The sequence below is a fragment of the Oryx dammah genome, unplaced genomic scaffold (assembly GCF_014754425.2).
Source record: "Oryx dammah isolate SB20612 unplaced genomic scaffold, SCBI_Odam_1.1 HiC_scaffold_10, whole genome shotgun sequence".
Lineage (NCBI taxonomy): Eukaryota > Metazoa > Chordata > Mammalia > Artiodactyla > Bovidae > Oryx > Oryx dammah.
In genome coordinates, this window is record NW_024070194.1 from 61,224,279 (window position 1) to 61,251,014 (window position 26,736).

Consider the following 26,736-nt stretch of genomic DNA (forward strand, 5'->3'; position numbering starts at 1 on the left):
GAGTTTGAGCAAGCTCCAGGAGTTGGTGATGGACAGGGAGCCTGACGTGCTGCAGTCCAGGGGGACACAAAGAGTCGGGCATGACTGAGCGACTGCACAACAATAGCATGAAGATCAGAGAGTAAACCATGCCACCACGAGTCTGGATGGGACTGATCACAAGTCAGGAAACACTTTGCTTTTTGTGCTGGTTTAAGACAATTTTCCTGGTAAGGACGAGAACATCCCCACAGCTGCTTGTTCTCTGGAGAGTCCCCAATTTCTAGCAGAGTAGAACAACCTATATAATAAAGGGATAGCAGTCCCAAATGGCTGGAAATAGAGAGCAAGGCTTGATTCATGTCATAAGTTCATGTCTTCAGGTACAGCCAAGTTTCCTCCCAGAGTGCTGGAGGAATTCAAATATGCAATCAGGGAGTCACCACTGGTAATCTTTTAAAAATCATGTACAACAAGAGAAGAATCAGAAAGCTAATGACAAGTAAATGTCATAAGTTATGAAAAGGGGTGGACCCCCAGAATTACAGACTATTAACTTTGGTCAATGTTTGGTCAAATTATAGAATGAATTTAAAGCAGATGTCTTATGAACACTTTGAAAGGAATGTGTTGACTGCTAGAAAACATGGAGTCACCAGGAACAAATCATGCCAAACTAACCTCATCTTTTATGAAAGTATTTTTTACTGAGCTGAGAGATCAGGGGAGTAACATAGACCTAGTGTTTCTTGGTTTTAGGAAAATGTTTGACAAAAATTGGTCGCGATATCACTGTGGATAATATGGCAAAATACACAGAGTAATTAAAAGTACTCTTGGATGGCTGGGACTTGTTTGAAAACTGTGCTCACAAGGTAAGAACAAAAAATTTGCTACACAATGACATTTGGTGAATTCCCCCACTGACTCTTGCCAATTCTTTCTGAAGGACTTATGAACACTGAAAAAGAAAACTGAAACCAGGACTGCCTACCACATTAGATGCCAGGATCAAGGTGCTCATTTTACTAAATTCAAGGCTGATGAGATGACAACCAATAATCTATAAATAATTGCCTACATGTAGGTGGCAAGACCTGTTCTTTTCTCCTCCTCTCCTTAGTCTCTGCTTTAGGAACATGGATTCTATAAAACTAGGAAACCGGATATCTCCTCCTTCTGCATGGGAAGAAAGCCTCCAGACACAGAGCACAACAAATTCTAAGAATAATTCTACAAGAAATGAATGGATTTATAAGAAGAAAATGATAGAATTTGGTTAAGTGATATAAAAGTATGAATAAATGGAGAACCCTATTCCTGAATTTCTTCCTGAATGAAATGATCAGATATCATAAATGTGTTATTTCTTCTATAATTAATTACAAGTAATAGATCTTAACACATTCGTGAGGAATTTCTTATTTTGGACTTGACAAAGATACAGGAGGAAGAGACTGAGGACACGGGGAATGGCCTGTGTAAGGCCCCAAGCTAAGAGGACCCACGGAGTGTCCACAGAAGCCCAGAGTAGCCTGGAGAGGAAAGCAGGAGAGTCATGAGCGAATCAACCAGGAAGGTAGGTGGCTGGAGCACACAGGGCCTTAGAACCTCATGGATGGCGTTGGTCTTTATCCGAAGAGCTATGAGAAGTTATTAATGGTTTTTAAGCAGTGAAATAAAATGATTACATTTGAGATTTTAAAAGCCTACCCTTCTGCTGTGTGGGGAATAAATTGTAGGGGTGGCAGAGAAGAGAAGAGAATCTGATTAGGAGGCAGTGGCAATAATCGGGCAATGTGGTTGTACTAGGCTGGTGGCAGGGGCAAAAGAAATAGAGAAAGTTAACTTACTTGAGTTCACCATAGCATCCTGAAAACCAAGGCTGTGATCCTACTGCTGGAAAATTGGACAAGTGTTCATATAAATGCCATTCTACTGTTATTATGGGAGTGTAGAAGGGAAATGCAACAGTCTTGTGATAAAATCTTCTAATTTAGGTAGTGGATGTAGCATGTTCTGGATGGATGACTGCAGGCAAGTTATTTGAACATCATGAACTCTGGTTTCCCCATATCCTCCATGAGTTTACTAATACCTGTGTGTGGAGCTGTTGGACTGTGTGGTAGGCACTGCTCAGTTCAGTTCAGTTCAGTCCAGTCACTCAGTCGTGTCCAACTCTTTGCGATCCCAAGAATCGCAGCACGCCAGGCCTCCCTGTCCATCACCAACTCCTGGAGTTCACTCAGACTCACGTCCATCGAGTCAGTGATGCCATCCAGCCATCTCATCCTCTGTCGTCCCCTTCTCCTCCTGCCCCCAATCCCTCCCAGCATCAGAGTCTTACCTGACATTCCAGGTTCCTATGCAATATTGCTCTTTACAGCATTGGACCTTGCTTCTATCACCTGTCACATCCACAACTGGGTATTGCTTTTGCTTTGGCTCCATCCCTTCATTCTTTCTGGAGTTGTTTCTCCACTTATCTCCAGTAGCATATTGGGCACCATTCATCTCCAAATATCTATTTTCCCCTTCCTCCAGAATAAAATAAATTTTGGCTGAGCCGACGGCCATCAAACGAAAGAATTCGTTTCCTGGGCTGTTGGTACTCAGATACGGTCATGTAGCAAGGTTCTAACCAATGGGACCCAATAGAAGAACTGAGTTCTGGTGTCCAGAAACCTTCCTTAAGACCTGGCACCTGCTGGCCACCTCTCTTTTTCCTTCTCTCTTTCAATATTGCCACCTGGAAGGAAATGCTTCCTTGAATCATGAAGTCGAGGGCTACCTCTTAGAAATGATGGAATTGTGAGTGAGAAGGTGTTTGATCCCTGAGGAATCCAAAAAGATCCTCAGGCCCGAAGCTTGTTTTTCTGTTTTGTTGCTGTTTTTTGGCTTTGCTATAAGACAGAAAAATCACCAAAGAGACTTTCTGTCTTACCAGTGATCTAACTCTCTTCTAGCTGTTACCTAAAGACTAAAAGATGTAACATATGTGAAATGCCCAGACACTGTAAACCACCTCTAATATTTTTGTCTTCATGTGTCTTTCCCACAAAAAGAAAAAAAAAAAAAAAAGACACACACACACACACAAAAACTTTATAGTTCTGCTCTTCAGTTCTGGAGAGTTTAATTGTCCTCTTAAATTTCTGTTTTTCTTAGACTCTGGAAAACTGGATTCTATCCAGGAGAAAATTCTTAAGGTAGTGAGCAGGCCTGGAAACCGTATGATACAGGGAACAGTTAATTACAGAAGTTGTGTTGCACTTGCTATTTTTAAGGGAAGTGTGTCTTTGACTGGATCTTGGGAATCTCAGATGAGTGGGATCCTGTAGTTTCATTTGGAACTGGCTTATCCACAGCAGGCCTGGAGGCCAGAGCTAGTGCTCTTAACCAGGAAACTTGGAGGTTTAGGAGGGAGTTGAGGTGGCCAGCCACCCACAGCCTGGGTGAGGAGTGAGGCCCTGAGAGGACCGTTATGTACAGGGGCCCTGCCCCTGCCCCTAACCCTCATCTCGGCCCAGATCAGACCACTCAGAGATCAGCAGTTTCACCGTGTCTCCCAGGGGGATTGTGAGGGTCTGTGAAGGTGTCTCAGGTGCTGCTACGGGGGTGAGGCAGGACAGGAATCAGCTTCTTCTGTGAAGTTCTGGGCAGTATAAATTTTGGAAAAGGATTAGAGGCTTAAACTTTTTGAAAATCTACATATTGAAAGTCATTTTGAGGACTTGAAATCCCAAGTGGAGACTAAGAATGAAGCAACATGGATTCCCATTCAACCTGTTCAGTTGGCTGCTCACAAACGTGCCAAGTGGATTTGAATTTACTTCCAGCTTACAGCCAGCCTCCTTCAGAAAGGAGCCAGAGCTATGAACAAAGTGTAAATGAAAACGCTGCGTGCAAATAGGAGTCCATCTGAGGAAGCACATAAGCTACGTTGCTAAGTGCACATCGGCATCCGCATGAAAGAAACTGCTCAGTGGGGAATTAGTCATACCCATGGCTCTGTTTTGACGTCGGCAGTAGCACTTTACCACAGCAGCAGGAGTAGTGGAAAGGAGGTTCAGAAGAATAATGTTCAAATGGGTGCTTCTAGGTTTAGTCTTATTGTGACAGATGACCTTGGATGACCTCAGACCTTGATGGGCCCTTCACGCTTGGCCTGAATAGATGCACATCACTCTGTGTGTGTCCTAGGAAATTTCTGTCCCTTCCATCCCTCCCTTGCATCGTGTGATCCTGTCATTCTAAGTGACTTGCAATGGTCAGAAGGAGACATGCTCTCCCAGCCCTGCTTGCTTTCTGCTCCAAAAGCCTGTCCCCTCTGCCCCCCAATTTAGTGCATACCTGTCGTTGCACTAGTCACAGTAGGGTCTGTCTTCTTCTCTGCCTTCCCTACTAGGCTCAGACAACTTTCAACTCTTATGTTTGTTTGTGTGTTGTAACCACTTTATCCCACTAATAGTCTGGCACCCAAAAGGTGACTGAAACTGTTGGTTGACGAATTAATTCTCCAATTCACCAGCCGTTGTCACAAAGTATCCTGTCATGAGTATCCTGTACCCTCAGAGACTTTTGTTAACTGCAAGGGCAGCCATCTAAATCCAGCAAAATCTTGCCAGCTCTTCCAGTGCTCCAGGAGGTCTCTAGCTGGGTGGTGTACAGTTGCTTTGTCAGACAGGCAGCCGAGAATAGAGAAAACTCCAAAAAAGGGGCCACTTTCAGCTGGCCCCCAACTTGCTGTGTGATGTGGAACAAGTCTCCTTACCTTTCGGGGTCTTACTTTCCAGACTCTTTCACACTCAACAGCATAGTGAGTCTCACAGTAGGTCAGGGAGTGTGCCCTTGGGTCGCTGTGTAGAACACCATGAAGGAAGCATGAAGGATACAGAAAAACAGGTGTTGAGGGGGAGGATCGTCTTCTCTAGTCTCATGTGGAAGATGCTCGGTTTGGAGTCTCCTGTTAGATGACAGCCTCTGGTCTTTCCTTGCTTTGCTTCCTCTTGTACCTGCAGGGTGGGGAGAAAAGAGTCCTCTCCTGGGGGAGGCACTGAGCATGATCAGCCCCGCCCCTTCTCTTTGTAACCAATCTCATTTCAGGGGGTGTGGCTCCTAGTGTGTCCTTCCACACTGTCTGCCAGGCAGCCCTCAATCCCAGGGGGCTGTCTTGAGGTAGAAGCCTGGAGCAGTTAGTGGTGAGTGGGTGCTATGGACCAAATATTTGTGTCTAGTTCCCCTACCCCTAATTTCTGTGTTGAAACTCTAATCCCCCATGTGATGGAATTTGGAGGTGGGACCTCTGGGAGGTAATTAAAGTTAAATAAGGTCATGAGGGTGGAGCCCCTAAAATGGGATTAATTCATTTATAAAAATAGGACCGTTTCTCTCTCCTTGTGCCTACACTACAACAAGGAATGGCCATTAAGGAAGTACAGGAAGAGAGCCCTCACCAAGTACCTGACCTCTGGCACCCTAATCTCTGGCCTCATTTCTAGTCCAAGCTCTAATGCATACTGCCTTTACTGTCTTTGCCAGGTCCAGTGACTTTTCTGGCCCTCCATTTCTTAAACTTTAAAAGGCAGGTATTGGACTAGTTGATCTTTCTAAAAGTTTATGAATCCATGGTTGGAATCCACCCAAAGATGGTTCCAAATGAACAGGGAGTCTTTTATCTCTGGTAACTGCAAGAGACACTTCGTCAACTATTCAATACCCATTCACTCTTTTTTTCTTTAGTAAGAAAGCTCAGTTTTTATTGGCTAAGAACAAGAAGAAAGAAACTTGGCTTCCCTTGAAGATAGGAAGCTTTGTGTAAGTCTGAGAAGGCTTTGTAAGGAGGCAACAGACAGCTCTTAGGTCCTCTTTTGCCCTGCTTCCTTCCTCCTGCTTCCTTGGAATGTAGAACCACTAGCTGGAGCCCCAGCAGCTAGCAAGGACCAAGAAACCATGTTGACAGTAGAAGTTACTGGAATGGTTGATAGAAAGATAGAAGGACCTTGGGCTGTTGATGACATGGTAGAACTGCCACACAAGCCCTAAACTGCCTGCCTCCAGGTTTCTTTTATGAAAATAAAGAAATCACTGTCTTTCTGATCTTTGTTGCCAGGAGTTAAATGAAATTTCTAAGTAATACAACTCATTGGGCTTTTTCTCATAAATGATAAATCCTTTAACGGGATGGAGAGTCTAAATCTGCAAAACAGTATCATCCACTTAGCACATCTTAGAACAGAAAGGTTTAATCTGCTTCCCAAAATCTATGTCCTGAATGATGAGAGAAAGTTAAATTCTTCTTTGCTTTTGGTTGCCAGTGACATGATAGAACTAGAGATTCTCAGTTTCAGTCGACTCCAGCCATTAGTTAAATATTTCAACCAGCCCCATCTGAGCATTTCTTCAGACATCTCTAATAGTTAACAACTGTGGATCCAAATAAAACCTGTTGGCCAAAAATTCTTTCAGGCTGACAGAATATACTAATCTCTGCCAAATATGAAATAACTCTTAGTCATTTTAGATGAACACTATAAAGCATTGCAGTCGGGACTTCATGTGTTTTGCACCCTTATGAGGTAAGTAGTGACAGGAAAATAGATATTCAGCTAAATCAAGCAAGTGACATTCCTTTTTAAGCATCTCAAGATACTTCTACAAAGCTCCCAGATGTAGTAAAGGTAAGGCTTTCCATGAAGAGTGCTGTGAATGTTTCTTCCACATGACTCTGATGGCAAGTGTGGCCTTGTAGGCAGCCATCTGGATGGGAAATGGGATTCCTGGACTTGAACATCACTTTTTCCAAGTAGCAGCATGACTCTGGACAAGACATTTAGCATCCCTGAGCCTCTGTTTCCTTAACTGTAGAAATGCGGTAATACTCTTTATCTTATACGGCTACTTGTAAGGATGAAGTATCCAATACAGGTGAAATATCTGCCACAGGACTCAGTGGAGAGAAGGATGCTATTTAATAAGCATTATGGGATGTTGAATCTGCCTTGGTGAATAAGCATTATGTTGAATGAAGTTAGAAGATGCTTGCTTCTTGAAAGGAAAGCTATGACAAACATAGACAGTGCTTTCAAATTGTGGTGCTGGAGAACTCTTGAGAGTCCCTTGGACAGCAAGGAGATCAAACCAGTCAATCCTAAAGCAAATCAACCCTGAATATGCATTGGAAGGACTGATGCTGAAGCTGAAATTCCAATACTTTGGCCACCTGATGCAAAGAATTTACTCATTGGAAAAGACCCTGATGCTGGGAAAGATTGAAGGCAAGAGGAGAAAGGGGCAACAGAGGATGAGATGGTTGGATAGCATCACCGACTCAATGGATATGAACTTGGGTGAACTCCAGAAGATGGTGAGGGACAGGGAGGCCTGGTGTGCTGCAGTCTATAGGGTCACAAACAGCTGGACATGACTTAACAACTGAACAACAGCAAATGTTGAATCTGAGTCTTACGTCCCCAGATTGGTTATCTGGAATCCTGAATCTCATTCTACAGCATTTCAAGTATGGATTAGACATGTTAAAGTGCAGTCAGACTTCTCCAGGACATCTGATGTTCAAATAAATTAACTTCCCTTGCCCTTGCTAGCTGAAGGAAGGAACTGATGGTTGTTAGGTGACTGTGACCCAGGGGAGTTCTGGGGAGGACCCGCTGATGGCTCCAGTGGGGGCGAGTGTGGCTAATAGTGTGAAGGGCAGTGTTGGAGTTAAAGTTTGACAAGTATCATGAGCAGGAGAGAATAATGCTTTTGGGGAGGGAAAGTTGTCTGATATGGGAGGACTGCCTTGTTTGCACAGAGAGGTAGTTACTGATAGTGGTAGCCCAGCGGGTACGCATTAGTCAATGTACCAGCTGCCTCTGAATCCTGCGTGGGAATTTTTATGGAAGAAGTTCCAGGCGAAACAGAAGCTCCACAGGAGCAGTAAGCCTTTACATGATGAACTGCTCCCTCCTACGGGGTGTTCTCATCTGATACTTATTACAACCCTGGTTTGCAGCCAAGGCAGGTAGTCTGGTCAGGAAAAGAGAAGTTAAATGGCTGAGCTTTTGAAGCAGAGACTAGAACTCAGTGGGAACTTAGGTCTATTATGAAATTAGGAGACAACAGCATCGCGCTTCACACATAGCTGGTGGCGGTAAATGGTCTTATTGATGTTACTGACAAGGGGATTAGGCCTGGGGTTCTTTAGCCTGAAAATGATGCTTAAACTCAGCCTCTGTGCACCGGTGCCAATTGGAATCCTGGAGATAGAGGTTTGAGTGAAGTAGAGAAGAATAGCTTCATCTCTTCGCTGGGCAAAAGGGGCTAATGCCTCAAAACTGTGTGTTCCAACCCAGAGGGATTTGGTGAGGAGTTTTTACAGCAATGGTTCAAGGGTGGGGCTGCTGATAAGGATCAGGGTTTGTGCAGGGTCTGCATTCCTCTAATCTGGCCTCAGGTGGTCTCCTGATGAGTTTCTGTGGCTCCAGAGGTTATCAAACTGTAACCTTCTCTCTGGAATGAAGAATGCTCCATCAAGTAGTTAACATCTTCCATTTGTTATGGATTCTAGTTCTGCAGAAGAGCTCAAGATATTGCTATGTCTTGAGGCAGAACCAGACTCCTGTCCCAAGAAGCAGCACTATTGTTTCTTGGCTACTCTTCCCTTATTTCCGCACATCCCTTCCCTTCCCTGATTAGCTACTGTTTGAACCTGTCCTTTGAAACTCAGGGAAGGTCATGGAGGCTGAAGCCTATTCCCTATAAACAGGGAGGGCGGGGGTCGGGGGGTGGTGGCGTGGGCACAGAAAGGCTTCCATGCCCAGAAGCCCCACAGAGTCTTGCTGGATTTCAGAAGTACGAGAATTCTTAGGAGTCAGTTGTGCTCTTTAAGGACATGTGGAAGAAGCCCGCCAGCTGCTTTCCATCTTTTCTGAGAACAAATAAAGAGGAAATTGGTTTCAGCCACGTGTGCAATCTGTACATTCATCTTCAAGTGAGCTTTCTCCTTAGAAAAAGAAAACCCTCAGGATGCAAAGCTCTGCAAAACCAGTTAATAAAATAATCAAATTAATGGCAGCAATAATATGTTCAAATAGAAACTACCACAATCTCTACTGTGGAAATAGCATGTTTGCATTATGTTCAACTCAGGTGAGAAAGAGTGTAAACTGGGCATTCTTGTCTATACTCACATCACTCCCAGCCCACATCCTCCAGCTTCTAATAAAGACGAAGGGACTGGACATCTTCTGTGTACATTACCTGCCTCCAGGGAAGGACACGGTTAACAAGGATGCAGGGGAGGATTTATAGCCGGGCCTCTGAGCACTTTGTGGCCATAATTCACCCCTGCAGTCCTGAGGGCTGACCGTCAGCTTGCAGTAACAGTCAGCACGCTCTGGGCTCGTGATTCAACGACCTGGTTTGTTCACAGTCCTTTTGCTTTTTTCAGACCTCTGAGCTCTGGACTCGGGCAGCCCTGTGTGATCCTTCTTTCCTTTTTCTTCCACCTTTGCCAGTTTACTCAACATCTCCCCCTTCCTCTCCCAGTTCCACAATGTCCTCAAGATCAATGTCCTGGGGGCTGGTTCAGATTCTGAATTGGCAGCTGTAGGTAGGGCCTGAGTCTCCTCTTTCCTAACAGGCATCCAGGTGTGGCTGCTGCTGGTGGTCTATGAGCTACATTTTTGTCGCAAGGCTCTAAAATCCCCCTGCTTGGCAAGAAAGCCTGGTACCCTGCCCTGCATCCTCCCAGCCAGTTCAGAGGGCCTGACCCAAGGCTCTTGTGTGGCAGGAATAGAGGAACTGACTGAGGCCAAGTCAGAGCAAAAAAAACCCTGCCTTCTGAGATGGGCTGAGTACTGAAGGAAGGGAAGAAGTACCTCATCTTGAGAAACTCAAAATTTGCCTCTGTCTCCTGCAGTAAAGGTAAGTGTTTAACTTTGGACTCGCATAGAGGCCAAACGTTGACTTTGGACTCACCTAGAGATGGGTACAGGGAGGGAAATTAGATCTGGAAGGTTCTTGAGCCTTTACATTGTAGGACTCAGGAAAGGATGGAGGAAAGAACAGAAGCCCAGGTGTTTGGTACCATTGTTTTGTACTCCCAAGTTTTTATTTATTTATTTAGCCAAATGTCCCAAATTCTAAATCACAGTAACATTTTGCACATTTTCAAAGCAAAGCTCCAGCATGGGTACTTCCATGTACACATAGACTTCATCATTGTAATGATTTTCCTGTTCTATGTGCAATGAGCCAAGAGAGAGTCTTCAAAACGTTTTTTTTTTCTTTTTATACAAAAATGCATTTTCTCCCTGAAATATTCATTTAAGTAATTCAGCTACCTACCTCAGGCTCATGATAAATTATTTAAATAATTGCCGTATTTCTCTGCTTCATTTTGCTAATGTAGATCTGGCTTTTGCTTATAGATTTATTGCCAGCTTTATGTTTTTCAGGGAATTAGAAATAAAGTGTTGGTTGTTTCATTGGGGTTTACTGCTGAGGCATTAGGAATAACTCTATGTCCTATGTCCTACAATTAGAAGTGTGTGTGTGTGTGTGTGTGTATGTGTGTCTGATTATCAGATGCATTAGAGACAACTTTCATGGAGGTGGGTAATAAGGGAGAGAAATCTCTAAGAGCATTGGTTGAAAGTTCTTGTATGAAGCTGTAAATATCTCTATTAAATATTGCATTTCAATTAGGCTGTCACACTTAGTTTTCAAAAAAACAATGTAATATATAAGTCCATTTTCCCATAACTTTGCTAGCCATGATACAGAAGGAACATTTCCTTCAATATGACGTGATGTCTGGTTAATGCTCGGTAAATACATCCAACGTCTCCACTGAAGGGGTTCTGACCTGGGATTGACTTGACTTTGTTCTGTTAACTTGTGTGATGTGATGTGACTTTAGCTGGAAGGCATTTGGTTGGCAGATTCGGAAAGAGGAAAGCACACAGAACCAGTTCGGGAGTGATGTTCCAGTGGCTTGATGATAAGGAATGGCAAGAAAAGGAGCCCACCAGTTTAAGACATCCTGATGGCATCTTAGGTCCCTGAGTGAGAGAAACAAGAAACATAACAGAACCTCAAGGAATCGAAAGTCAAAACATACAGTAGACGTATGGGCAAAGGGAAAGAAAGAAACGATACATTTGAGAAATTGTTTAGGGCTTCTGAATAAGACTACAACACGTCTATCTAGCCTGATTCCATTTTGTCCCAAAACAGTCAAAGTGGGAGGAAGTGAGCCAGCCATCTTTCTTTCTAACTTTCCATGGGTGGGGCTTCCTCCTTGAAACACACAGCCCAGGATTTCTGCATAGGAGGGGCAAAGGCTATTAAACACAGCACTGTTTAAATAGCCACTTACAGACATTAAGTGCAGGCTTTAAGAAACTATTTTTTGTTAAAACCAGTAGCACTTTGTAGAAACTGTAGTCACTGCCAGTTCCACCACAGTGTGCTATTTTGAAGGTCTCAGTGTCCTTCACTGGACTATTTATTACTAAACCTAACAATCACTGCCTGAAATTTTCTTTTACCTTCAGTGACTTCCACCTTGTGGGTCTTGCAGCACTCTGGCCTGTGAAGCTGAACTTTTCCAGGCTCATCGAATTTCTTGTGTGAAGGCAAAGCAGACAGCTGACTTTTAAAATATCCTGTAACACCTCAAATATTTTCTACATGCCTGGCCTGGCCAGAGTCTTTTAGAAGAATTCCAGCCTCACCCCATTATCCAAATGATTTCGTTTGAAGAACAACTCAATGCAGCACTGTTGGTGAGCAGTCCAGGTTCGATGCATGATACAGGATGCTCAGGGCTGGTGCACTGGGATGACCCAGAGGGATAGTATGGGGAGGGTGGTGGGAGGGGGGTTCAGGATGGGGAACACGTGTACACCCGTGATGGATTCATGTTGATGTATGGCAAAAGCAATACAATATTGTAAAGTAAAAAAAAAAACAGAAAAGTCATTGATGAGCTGCCGATGTGTTCATAAAGCTGCAAAAGACATGATTTTTTTTGGTCATTCTTTCTGTGGCTACTGCCATGGGCAGCTGCTGCTTTGGAATCTGAGAGCTGTGTTGGACTTTGATCACAACTTTGCTTCTTGGATTCTTTTTTTTTTTTCTTCTGTCTTCTCGTCTTTGCTTCATCCACCCAATTGCCTAATCCAGAAAACTGGACGCCATTCTGGATTTGTGGTGCCCCCTTTTCCCCTGCATCGAATTTTCTCATGGAGAAGCTAGTCCTTTCTTTCCCTAATCACATCTTACTTGTATCATTTCTCTCTGCTGAAATCTATTGTCTTTTGGATGAAGTCCAGTCTTCATCGGCCCTGATCATCTGTCAACCTCTCCTCGCTCAGCTCTCTCCTCCTGCTGTGTGGGTACAAATCTTTTGGGCCTTGCTCCTTAGGCGACCCTTGCCCCATAGGTCCTGCCCTTACACACAAGTATGTTGTCATTACCCAGCTGGACCACATGACAGAACCCTCCTCTTCCCAGCTCTGTGTGAACCTGATGTCCTTGTTTCATCCAGCGTGTCCTTCTGTCTCTCCAAAGAAGTCTGGCCTTGGGCTTCATCCTGTACAGAGCTTGCCCAGGGAGGACAGACAGTTTTACTTGTCTCAATCCTGGCAGAGTCTTTCCTTTGATTGCCTTCTACAACAATGGCCATGGAAATAAGACTTAATGCAACCCTATTCGGTCATCTGCTCACTCTTACTCATGGTGACCCCAGTTCCTTATGCATCTGGAAGGCTGGCATTCACAGAATCGCTCATGTGCTCTACAAACCAAAGGATCAGTAGGCTGGCCCTTGAAGTTGTGATGGCTGTGCACCTCAAGGCCCAATGTTGCTTCAGTTCAGTTCAGTCACTCAGTCGTGTCTCACTCTTTGTGGCCCCATGAACTGCAGCACATGAGACTTCCCTGTCCTTCACTATCTCCCAGAGTTTGCTCAAACTCATGTCCATTGAGTCAGTGATGCCATACAACCATCTCATCCTCTGTTGCCCCCTGCTCCTCCTGCCCTCAATCTTTCCCAGCATCACCATCTTGCTTAGTGAATACTAATATCATGACTTATGTGTATCCCATGTTTGTGGCCTCTGACTAGGTGGTTGTTTCCCAAACCAGTATCCTAAGATCATGGCATCTGGTCCCATCACTTTATGGCAAATAGATGGGGAAACAATGGAAACAGTGAGAGACTTTATTTTCTTGGGCTCCAAAATCACTACAGATGGTGACTGCAGCCATGGAATTAAAAGATGCTTGCTCCTTGGAAGAAAGCTATGACAAACCTAGATAGTATATTGAAAAGAAGAGACATTACTTTGCTGACAAAGGTCCATCTTGTCAAAGCTATGGTTTTTCCAGGAGTCATGTATGGATGTGAAAGTTGGACCGTAAAGAAAGCTGAGTGCTGAAGAACTGATGCTTTTGAACTGTGGTATTGGAGAAGACTCTTGAGAGTCCCTTGGACTCCAAGGAGATCAAACCAGTCAATCCTGAAGGAAATAATTCCTGAATATTCATTGGAAGGACTGATGCTGAAGCTGAAGCGCCAATACTTTGGCCACCTGATGTGAAGAACTGACTAACTGGAAAAAGCCCTGATACTAAGTAAGACTGAAGGCAGGAGGAGAAGGGGATGACAGAGGATAAGATGGTTGGATGTCATCACCAACTAGATGGACATGAATTTGAGCAAGCCCTGGGAGCTGGTGATGGACAGGGAACCCTGGCATGCTGCAGTCCATGGGGTCACAAAGAGTTGGACACGCCTGAGTGACTGAACTGAACTGAATTGAAACCAGTATCCTAAGGAATTGGTATCATCTCAGGCAAAATTACATGAGAAGCCATCTCTGATCAAATATATCTGGCAAGAATAGTACACTGTAAACACCACGTGACCCCATGGACTGTAGCCTACCAGGCTTCTCCGTCCATGGGATTCTCCAGGCAAGAATACTGGAGTGGGTTACCATTTCCATCTCCAGGGGATCTTCCTGACCTAGGGATTGAACCTGGGTCTCCTGCATTAGAGGCAGACACTTTAACCTCTGAGCCACCAGGGAAGCCCACTATACCTCTCTGGAAGGTGTTTATAGTATGAGAATTCCTCTAGAAAGGAAATCCATTTAATAGGAAGTTTAAATGTTTGTCCCAAGGTGAGACATCTGGTTAGTGAGGAGGCTGATAGGAGAGTCAGATGTTCTATAATTCTTACTACAGTTGTTCACACAGATTAGGCCATGGTAGCTCCGAATCTGCCTGGCTGGAGATTACAGACATTTGGAATATGCAGCCACCACTAGACCACAGGAGTCTATAGCAGGCAAGACAGACACATATTAAGTCAGTCACTTGAAGTATCATAATCTAGTGGACAGAGAAAGGTCATTTGGGAAACCAGTCTCTGGATAATGACTCTTGATACCAAATCAAGTTACCTAAGACTCTGTTTCAAAACAGAATTACTTTGCGTTTTCTTCAGCTGTGTTCTCAAAGTAATCACACTTCAAAGAAGACACAGTAAGCCAGATGCCTATCTCATAGGATGGCACATTGAGATTTGAGAGTCTGTTTCTATTCTGTGTATCCCATTCCTGCCATCTCACACTTGGCAGACAGATGCCATGCATTATGCAGCGATTTCCTGGAGGGTGGTTTGCATTACCAGGATCCTGCTCCCTTACTGAGGTTCAGGACTGCACAGAACTTTGAAGCACTGTTAACTCCAACCAATTTGATTATCTAGTGCTGAAAGCTATAAATCAAAAGGCAGGTGCTTATGACCATAATAAAATATTGACTTACATCTATATGTCACAAGCAAACATTAGAATATGTTAAAATTTATGAAAAAATGTAGTTTTGCAAATATGTTTTTGCCACAAGTGGCAATTTCATTAAACGCCTTTGATGTAGGCTCTGTAGTCTATTCAAAAAGAGATTTTGAAATTTGAAGAGAAGCGATTCATGTGTCTTTGCTATCAGGTTTAGCTTGTCTCATACTGAGAATATGGGACTTGTAATGACATGGAAACTGTTGACTTGATACAACACAAGAGTGAGTGAATTGTGCCCAAATGTAGGACTTATGTACTGGATGCTGAGGGACACATAGGTAAACTTGATGCAGGTTTTTCTCCCTTAAAAGAATTTAGTATTTCCAATAATGGTGAAACCACATGTACACAATAAAAGGTAGGGAGTGAGAAGTGTAAGAGTTACTTCCTCTTGAAGACTGTAGGGGAGCCTTCATAAAGAAGGAGGGATAAGGACTTCCTTGATGGTCCAGTGGGTAAGACTTCACCTTCCAATGCAGGGTATACAGGTTCAAGCCCTGGTTCCAGAGCTAAGATCTCATATGCCTCAGGGCCAAAAAACCAAAACATAAAACAGACACAATACTGTAACAAATTCAATAAAGACTTTAAAAATGATCCACATTAAAAAAAAATCTTAAAAAAACAGAAAATTTTTCTTTGAAGAGAAGGAAGGCTCGCCTGGAGAGTGGATGGGTTTGGATATGGAGCTGGGGAGACATTCAAATGGGGAAACGCTGGACGTGAAGTGTGTAATCACTGACATGCAAGGCGGCAAAGTTTCAACTTCTGTGTCATCATTGTGTCTGTCTCATTCGAGTCTTACTTTTGCAGCCTCAAGATTTCTCCTCCATTTCTATTTTCTTAGTTGGAATCATATTAGTGTCTTTATTCTCACATTTGTACAGTCTGCACTGGTTCTCAATTGTGTGTTCAATGTCACAATTTCGATTAGATGCTGTTTTGAATCTATATTTTTCTCTGTGTCTTGTTGTAAGCACGTTGAGGGTGAAGAATTTGCCTTATTTGCTTTTGAATCCCAGATCCTGCCACACAGTCGTTATTAATAACAGTTTACTGAGTAAAACATGGTCGTTCCATGTGCAATAGTGCAGCTGACCTGGGCATGCCATTTTGCATATTAAACCTCTCTTGGTGCTTATCTTATAGAAATTGAGCATTCTCTAGCTCTGTTATTCTCAGCACTGTCTTATCATTAACTTGTTTGAGTTGAAAGGAGACTGATCATCTAAGGAGGACATCAAGAAATTAAAATTATAGGCTACTATTTCTTAAGGATACAAATACAAAAATCTTTAACAAAATATTAGTGAATAGAATTTGGCAACATGCAAAAGGATAATGCATCATGTCTAGGAGCTGGTTATGTCTCCCTGCCAAAATCATACATTGTAGTTCTAAAATTCTAATACCCAGGACCTCAGGGTGTAACTCTGTTTGGAAGTAGGGTCTTTAAAGAGGGAATTAAATTACAGTGAAGTCATTAGGGGGACCCTAATCCAGTATGACTGGGGTCCTGGTAAGAAGATAAAATTTGGACACAGATGGAAGACCTTGTCATGACACAGGAAGAAGATGACCATCTATAAACCAAGAAGAGAATCCTGGAGCAGATCCTTACCTCGTGAACTTCAGAAGAAACCACACCTACTGGGCTGACACCTTGATCTGGACCTTGAAGTCTCCAGAGCTTGAGGAAATAAATTTCTGTTGCTTAAGCCAGCTAGTCTATGGCACTTTGTTATGTCCACCCTGGAAAAACCACTACGCATCAAAACTAAAAATTAGTAGAATAAAGAAAAAGGTTATGATTTCAAATAGGTTTAGAAAAGGCATTTGAAAGAATCAGGACCTATTTAAAATTAAAAACTTTCAGCAAAGTAGAAATACAAAGAAATGTTCTCAATCTGGAAAAGGGCATCCACTGAAAACTTAAAAGGGAAACTCGAATACTTTCTCCTAAGATCTAGAATGGGACAAGGATGCTTGCTGTCACCACTTCTATTTTATGTTGTTTTGAAGATTATAGTCCAATAAAGTAAGAAAAAGAAACAAAAGGCATAAATATTAGAAAAGAAGAAATGAAGCTACCTTTATTTGCAGATGACGTTTGCAGATGACAAAAACCCTCAGGAAGATGCAAAAGAACAACTAGAATGAACAAGTTCTCAGAAAACAAGGTCAATATACAAAAATCAAACATATTTCTATAAATAATAACAAATACATGGAAAAAAATTTAATCATTTGCAATAGCATGAATCTTAAAATTCTTAGGGATAAATTTAACAAAAGATGTGCAAGTTTACTTTACTGAAAACCATGAAATATTGCTGTTCATGAATTGGAAAACTCAATATATGTTGAGGCATTGATCCTCCCCAATTTCATCTAGACATGCCACTTATTCAAAATACAGCATTTGATGGGCAAAATTGACAAGTTGATTCTAAATTTGCATGGAAATGCAAAGGACCTAGAATAGTCAAAACAATATTGCAAAATAATAAAGCTGGAAGACATACACTACCTATTTCAAGACTTAAAATTATGGCAACAAAGACATAATAATGGCATCCTATAGACAATGGAATAGAATAAAATTTAGAAATTAGCAGTACACTTATATGGTCAATTGATTTGGATAAATGTGCGGCAGTACTTCAACAGGAACCAACCAATGCTGGACCTATTGTATAAACCAGATGAACTGTTGAGAAAACTGGAAAAAGGTGGCAGAGAAGTTAAATAAATTACTCAATATGATGCAGATGGGTCATGACTCCTAATTTGATGGCTTGGGGTAGTTTCTATTGCCTACAACAGATATTTTGAAAATAGCTTGGTACATTTTAGTTTGTATAAAATGTAGCCTGAATTTATGTGGCTAGGTAATATCTCCAGTATGTTTTCTGATATCTAGTTCATTACTTAGGATTATTGAGATTTAGCAATAGGTGTCCTCCCAGGATGGTACATACCCAGCTGGCTACATACATATAGTCTGATTTAATAAAAAAATCCTAACAGTGAGAATCTTGTCTCTCAAGGGTTGTTTTCACCTAGCACTATCTTAATGCCGTTGAAGAGTATCTGTTTTCATTTTCTTTTTTTTGAGTTCTTGGCTTCTTATATGAAACTCTTCAGATAAGCAATTAAAAAGAATGAGCACTAGTTTCTCCTATTTTGATAATTAATGAATTACAGTAGGATAAAGGTAAAATTGGATGAAGGCAGAGGGAAATGGACTGATGGACAGTTCAAGTCAGAAAATCCTGGTGTCTGAGCATTGCAGTTTTATATTTTCTGACAGCCTGAATCCACAGGAGATTTATATTCTCTGAATCCAGTTGGATAGTTTTTAAACGTGCTTTTAAAAAAGAATATCATGTAGAAAGCTATGTAAATATGGCAGAGCGTGGGCAAAGAGAATACTGATGATTAAAGATGTTCATGAAGGTGAGGTAGACAGGTTTCAGAAAACAACAAGAAATTTGGATTCCAGTGGCTTACATTCACCTGGACGAGGGTTCTGACATGCTAGAGATACAGATACTCTGTGGAAATCTCTTGTATGTGTTGGAAAATTTCTGATATTTGGGGGCTATATAATATTTGCAGCAGCAGTTCCATAGGAAGGTAGTATACTAGATATGGGAAAGGACTTTGAGATCTCCTTATCCAACCAAGTACAGAATATAGAGGAAGCAACCAAGGCCAAGATAAGTTAATTATTCTGACTTGGTCAGGCTGATACAGCCACTGACTCTTCCGGAGAAGGAGTCCAGGTGTTCTGATGCCAAGGGAAAGGCTGCTGTCTTTGCATCCTGTCACCTGGCAACTTCCATACCTTTCCTCTATCCTCAGCATCCACGCAGTTTTAAAGATATAAAAGAATATTAAAGGAGACTTTTCTGGTCTTGGATTTTTAGCTGAGAAGAACACATTCTAAAGACCAGCATTGGCATATCCATGGGTCAGGCTTCCTAATAGGTGGCTGAGACATAGTCATAGCCCCACAGCCACCTGCAACCATGTGGGTGAAGAGTTGCCACTTGAGCATCTTACGCACGGAGAACACTAACATCTACCACTCCAGGACCATTCTGCAAAGACCTTTTGTCCCCTTAATTTTTTTGGATTCCTCTCACCCCAACCTTAGAGAAACCACTAGTAGCTCTTGATTAGGGAGGGCGTTGAGGGAGGAGGAAAGATACTCCTACTCTAGGTTTTTGAATGTGGATAAGCTCTGAGCTATGGGGAATGGAAGGAGCCATAGGTGGGATGACAAATAGAAAACTTTAACGTGTGGTGATAGACTATTTGTTAACATTCATTTACTTATTAGGACCTAGGGCACCTAGAAGAAATGATAGATTCTTCCCACATCATGGTGGGGAAGGGAGGGCCATCAGAGCGTCTTCGAGTGAAGAAGAGAAATCAAGTTGTTTCCTGTTTGTGAGTTAAGTGAGCCCTGCTATTCTATGACATGGACTAAACTCTTCTGGTTCTTTTCACACTCATGAAGCATCTGTAGTCTTATCTGAGTCACACTTTACTGGAGGGGACTTCCTGGTTCAGCTGAGTTCGGGGTTGGGAGAATAGTCTGATCTATCTTCTTGGAGATCACATGGGGCTATACCTGCAGTCATGAAATTAAAAGATGCTTGCTTCTTGGAAGAAAGCTATGGCAAACCTACCTGCTGCTAAGTCGCTTCAGTCGTGTCCGACTCTGTGTGACCCCATAGACGGCAGCCCACCAGGCTCCCCCGTCCCTGGGATTCTCCAGGCAAGAGCCCTGGAGTGGGTTGCCATTTCCTTCTCCAATGCATGAAAGTGAAAAAAGAAAGTGAAGTCATTCAGTCGTGTCCGACTCTTAGCGACCTCATGGACCGCAGCCTACCAGGCTCCTCCATCCACGGGATTTTCCAGGCAAGAGTACCGGAGTGGGTTGCCATTGCCTTCTCCATGACAAACCTAGACAGAGTATTAAAAAGCAGAGACATTACTTTGCTGACAAAGGCCCATCTAGTCAAAGCTATGGTTTCTCCAGTAGTCATGTATAGATGTGAGAGTTGGACCACAAAGAAAGCTGAGTGCCAAAGAGTTGATGCTTTTGAACTGTGGCATTGGAGAAGACTCTTGAGAATCTCTTGGACTGCAAGGAGTTCCAACCAGTCAATCTTAAAGGAAATCAGTCTTGAATATTCAATGGAAGGACTGATGCTGAAGCTGAAGCTCTAATACTTTAGACACCTGATGCAAAGAACTGCCTCCTTGGAAAAGACCCTGATGCTGGGAAAGATTGAAGGCAGGAGGAGAAGGGATGATGGCGGATGAGATGGTTGGATGGCATCACCAACTTGATGGACATGAGTCTGAGCAAGCTCTGGGAGTTAGTGATGGAGATGGAAGCCTGGTGTGATTCAGTCCTTGGGGTTGCAGAGTCCGACACGCCTGAGTTTGAACTGAACTGAACTGATACCTGTTGCAGCATGACTGATCAGGCTTCTGTGAAAGAAAATGAATTTCTGACCCTATCTTCTGAGACATAAGTGAAGTTTCCTTCCTAGGCAATTGAGCTCCCATAATAGTATTGGTCACTGATTAGGCGGTGTGGCCCTAAATAGGAAGAGATGCTCTCTGTTGTCTAAGAATTACGCTTCTCAAATTCTGTAAATGCAGAACTCTAGTAGTTTCTTAAATCATCAAAATTTCTACAAGGACATTAATATGCAAAAAATTTAAAAATAACAAGCAAGAAGACCCTTCAAGAGTGAAACATTATGTAAGAGCTTCAGATTGCATATAAAACTGAATGATCCTAATTAATTCCCTGAAACTGTAAAATCTTTAAATCTGACATCATCTGAAACTGGTACAATCTCTAAAGTCTGATTCTTTGCTTTAAGTTTTTACTCAATTATTATTTTTGTTTCTGGGGAAAGTGTATTTTTAGCTTTGAAAAAATGTAATGATTGCACAAATTCTTTTCAGCTCTGTAATTCGGTTGGCAGTTATTCTGTCTATGTGTATGTAGATGGTGGGAACATAACTTTCTGATGAATTGTTCTTTTTTTCCATTCGATAAAGGACTTTAAAATATATTCTTGTTCTGTCTCCAAATACAAGTGGGTCATTATTTCCACTTCACTGTATCCTCAAAAAGATGAAGTCTTGTTCATGAGCTGTGCAGATAAGATGGTTGGCTTCAAGCGTACTGTCAAAAGTGCCGTATCTTGGCTCATTGTGTTTTCAAATCAACATGTTGCTCTCAACAGCTTCAACCTAGGGTTAGGGCCAAACTTTGCTACCTAAGGCTCTGCCCTATTTCCTCTTTATACAGGATGTAGACAAATTATGTTCCTATTCCCCTTCCTGAATACTTTCTTTTGTTTAAATTTTATTTTGATTTTTATTGAAATATAGTTGATTTACAGTATTATGTAAAACTTGGGTGTTCAACATATAAATTCAGTATCCAACTCCTTGTGACCCCATGGACTGTAGCCTGCCAGGCTCCTCTATCCATGGGATCAGTCTGGCAAAAATACTGGAGTGGGTTGCCATTTTCTCCTCCAGAAGATATCTTCCGGACCCAAGGATCAGACCCACATCTCTCATGTCTCTTGCATTGCAGATGGAGTCATTGCAGACGGTTTCATTACTGCTGAGCCATCTATCGCTATTATTATTTTAATGGGCATCAGTGTATCATATCAATGAGTTGATATGATCAACCAATGGTGGAACTTTGGGCTCCAGAAATAAGCTTCTTGGTGAGATATTTTGAAGAGAGGAAATGATATTGAAGTCAATACCAGTTTCAGTATTTTCCAATGTCCTTCTGCACTGAAGGTAGAAAATGAACTCTCTGGCCAGAGACACCTATGCTGAGGTCCCAGTTCTGCCAGTTATGACTCAAATGACTGTGGGGAAATGACCTCTGTCCCACAGAATTATTTTGAAAACTGGCTCTAACATTTTTCTCTCCAAAAACAGATTAGGTGCTCAACAAATGTTATTCATTTGGTAAATATTAGCTTATTCCCTCTTCTATTCTTTCAAACAAAATCATAAAAGCCAAGAAATGTGACCCAAATCGATGAAGAATCAGAGAGACAAAAGAGCCAGGGTCTCAGCAGTCAAAGCAGTGAAGCTGAAGCTAGCTCTGGGTGTTTAATTAGCTTTCTAATGCAGCTTCCATGATTCCCCAAATGTACGCAGCTTCTCTGGGAGCTGGAAAGTCTAAAAGCACATTTGTTTAGCCCAAATATTCTATTACTTGGATCAGGAATTAAAATCCTGGGACTCGGATTCTCCTAACAAAAATCTCAACTGTAAGTTGATATTTTCTAATATTTGTTAAAACTTAGGCAATGGCTCATTTATTGAGCCAAAGTGGCACCGTTAAGTATGTTAGAATCATGGATTCACAACAGAACCAAGGACGAGGTGGACTTCTCTTCAGTCATAGAGCTCGTTAGTGACCATGACATGACTCAGCCAGATGTTAACTGTCTCGTTAAAGTGTTCTTTTTAGCACATGGCTATTTTTTTTTTTTTTTTTGCCAGGAAAAAATGATATTGAAAAATTCATTTAGGCTTCTTGGCATAGACAGTTTTAAGAACTGTGATGCACTTCGTGTTAGCTTGGGAGAGCTGCATAAATGAAAATGAAACTATTCATCTTATGGCGTGATGGGTATGGAGAGTAATGAATTTCTGTAATTTCAACATAGCCAGTCAGATCTATCAGTGCAGGGAAATACTGTTAGGCTGTCTGTGGTCAAGGGAACGTGGCCGGAGAAAATGGAGCCGTTCCACTGATGTCTTCTAGTGAGCACTCAATAAACTTATGTTGAACTAAGCTGAAGAACTGTGGCTTCACTTTCTGAATGTGTGATTTTCTCACTGAGCTGGAAAACCAAAGTGACATCCATATGCTTTCAACCAAGCTGTGGCTCTGCTGGTGAAAGTATTATTATTTTGAAATTGAAATGAAATATAAAAGAATATACTTTAAGCAAAATAAACTTAAATTTACTATAAAATGTTATGTGAAAGTTGCTCAGTCATGTCCAACTCTTTGAGACCCCATGGACTATAGAGTCCATGGAATTCTCCAGGCCAGAATGCTGAAATGGGTAGCCATTCCCTTCTCCAGGGGATCTTCCCAACCCAGGGATCAAACCCAGGTCTCTCACCTTGCAGGCAGATTCTTTACCAGCTGAGCCACCAGAGAAGCACAAGAATACTGGGGTGGGTAGCCTATCCTTTTTCCAGTAGATCTTCCTGACTCAGAAATCGAACCAGGTCTCCTGCATTGCAGGTGGATTCTTTACTAGCTGAGCTACCAGGAAGCCCCATAAAATGTTATACTTGACCAAAGCTAAGAATGTTGATATTTTGTTTCTCTGTTTCTAATTCTATGGTAATTAATAAAATAAGGGTACTGATAAAAAATGATCATATGGGTCCAAAAATATTAGCTTCACTAATTAATTCACTTTAGGGATTCCTCATTAAAAGATTGTGTGGTTTTGAATTTGTAATGGAAAGCATCCAGTTTGATTTTTTGTTATTCATTGTCATAGCGTCAATATATTGAACTCACACTCTTGTCAATAGATTTCATGGTCATGACCTCTTCAGAAACTTGCTGTAGAATGTGTTGTTTTGAGTTTTTCCACTAATGAAAGTATTCTCACAGTAATTTTGAGAATAACAGCAATAATTACAGATTCCTGTGGATGGAAATCACTGAAGAAAATGATGGCCTGGCCTCCTGTCTAGTTGCTATTGCTAGGTAGCTTCAGTCATGTCTGACTCTTTGCAGCTCCATGGGCGGTAGTCCGCCAGGCTCCTCTGTCCATAGGATTCTCCAGGCAGGAATACCGGAGTGGGTTGCCATGCCCTCCTCTAGAGGATCTTCCCAGCCTGGGGATCAAACCCATGTCTGTTACATCTCCTGCACTGGCAGGTGGAGTCTTTACCCGTAGTGCCACCTGGGAAGCTCCTAGTTACTATTGTGCTGTAACAAATTACTGGGAACTTAAAGACAGAAAGCCACCATTTTATTAAGCTAATATATTGTTGGCTTGATATTTGGAAAGAGCCTCTGGGAATAGGTTGTCTCTGTTGTATGATATCTGGGGCTTCAGTTGGGAAGACTTGATGACTGGGGAACTGGCACTATCTGAAGGCTGATTTGCTAACATGACTGGCAGCTAGTGCTGGTTTCAGCTGGGATCTCATCTGGGGCCAGTGAGTAGAACACCTAGATATTGATTCTCCATGTGGCTGTTCGAGCATCCTCACAGCATGGGGCCTGGGTCCAACAGCAAGTACCCTGTGGGAGCCAGGCAGTAGATGGGTCATCTTTCCTGATCTGGCCTCAGAGGTCATGTTGGGTCATGGGAGCCCTTGTCACAAGCCTGCCCAAATTAAGTGGAGGCAGCATAGACCCATCTCTCGATGGGAAGAGTGTCAAAGTGTCACTGAAAGAGGGCCAAAGGTATGGAAGATACCGTGGGCATCTTTGGAAAACGCAGCCTGCTCCATCTCTGCTCTGCAGGAACAAGGGATGCACGCCAAGACCCTATGGCACGGTTTTCCCATGGCCTCCTGCTGTGGTTTGGTTACTTCCCCATATTTTACAGAGTGTGGGATTAGCTCTCAATTAAGTCTAGTTTACAGCTGAGATTGTAAACCAAGGTGTAATGATTAATTTTGTGTGTCAACTTGACTGGGCCATAGCGTGGCTAGATATTTGGTCAAATGTTATACAGAGTGTGTCTGTGAGAGATTTTTGGATGAGGTTAACATTTGAACCTCATCAAATGGGTTTTATTGACTATGCCAAAGCCTTTGAGTGTGTGGATCACAATAAACTGTGGAAAATTCTGAAAGAGATGAGAATACCAGACCACCTGACCTGCCTCTTGAGAAACCTATATGCAGGTCAGGAAGCAACAGTTAGAACTGGACATGGAACAACAGACTGGTTCCAAATAGGAAAAGGAGTACGTCAAAGCTGTATATTGTCACCCTGCTTATTTAACTTCTATGCAGAGTATATCATGAGAAACGCTGGGCTGGAAGAAGCAAAAGCTAGAATCAAGATTGCCGGGAGAAATATCAATAACCTCAGATATGTAGATGACACCACCCTTATGGCAGAAAGTGAAAAGGAACTAAAAAGCCTCTTGATGAAAGTGAAAGAGGAGAGTGAAAAAGTTGGCTTAAAGCTCACCATTCAGAAAACGAAGATCATGGCATCCGGTCCCATCACTTCATGGGAAATAGATGGGGAAACAGTGGAAACAGTCAGACTTTATTTTTTGGGTTCCAAAATCACTGCAGATGGTGACTGCAACCATTAAATTAAACGATGCTTACTTCTTGGAAGAAAAGTTATGACCAACCTAGATAGCATATTCAAAAGCAGAGACATTACTTTGCCAACAAAGTTCTGTCTAGTCAAGGCTATGGTTTTTCCAGTGGTCATGTATGGATGTGAGAGTTGGACTGTGAAGAAAGCTGAGTGCCGAAGAATTGATGCTTTTGAACTGTGGTGTTGGAGAAGATTGCTGAGAGTCCCTTGGACTGCAAGAAGATCCAACCAGTCCATCCTAAAGGAGATCAGTCCTGGGTGTTCATTGGAAGGACTGATGCTAAAGCTGAAACTAATACTTTGGCCACCTGATGCGAAGAGTTGACTCATTGGAAAAGACTCTGATGCTGGGAGGGATTGGGGGCAGGAGAAGGGACGACAGAGGATGAGATGGCTGGATGGCATCACTGACTCGATAGACATGAGTTTGAGTGAACTCTAGGAGCTCGTGATGGACAGGGAGGCCTGGTGTGCTGCGATTCATGGGGCTGCAGAGTTGGACATGACTGAGTGACTGAACTGAACTGAATATTTGAACAGGGTGGGTAAATTAAGTGAAGCAGATTGCCCTCCCTACTGCGGGTGGCCCTCATCCATTCATTTGAACAAAGAGCCTGACACCTTCCCTCAAAAAAGAGGAGACTCCTCCTGCTTGGATGCTTTAGCTGGGACATCAGTATTTTTCCTGCCTTCATATTGAATGGAAATGTCAGCTCCTCTCAAGTCTTCAGCCTGCTGTCTCTCAGACTGAAATCAATACCATTGGTTCTCCTGGGTCTTTGGCCTGCTAATCCTCAGTCTTAGAAATTTTCAACCTCTATTGCATAAGTAAGTTTCATAAGTAAATTCTCTATCTATCTATATATCTATCTAACTATCTATCTATCATCTATCTATCTACACATCCGATTGATTCTATGGAGAACTCTCACTCAAACACAAGGATATAGGGTCTAGCTTGTTCTTCTTCTTTTTTTTTTTTAAGTTTTTTTTTTTTTTAAATGTGGACTATTTTTAAAGTCTTTATTGAATTTGTTACAATATTGCTTCTGTCTTATGCTTTGGTTTTTGACTGTGAGTATTGTAGGATTTTAGCTCCCTGACCAGGGATCAAACTTGTGTCCTCTCATTGGCAGGTGAAGTTCCAACCACTGGACAGCCAGGGAAGTTCCATGGGGGTCTAGCTTCTTGCCAGCTCCAACCCTGAGGTACCATTCAGGATAGATTTCAGGCCCTCCAAAGTAATGAGGGGTTATCTTCCTGGCCTCTCAGTTTTCCACCTTGATCCTGAATGTGGGGAATGGCATGGAAGAATGTGGGCTCCTGAGGGGGGCATAACAGACAGTGAGAGACTGGCTGCTCAGTCCCCATCACTGTGATGATGAGTGACAGGAGAAGTCATGATGTAGGAGGTGCTGGGGAACATGAATGTACCTGATAATGAAAGCACACCTCACATTAATCTGGATGTGGCGTATGTTCATT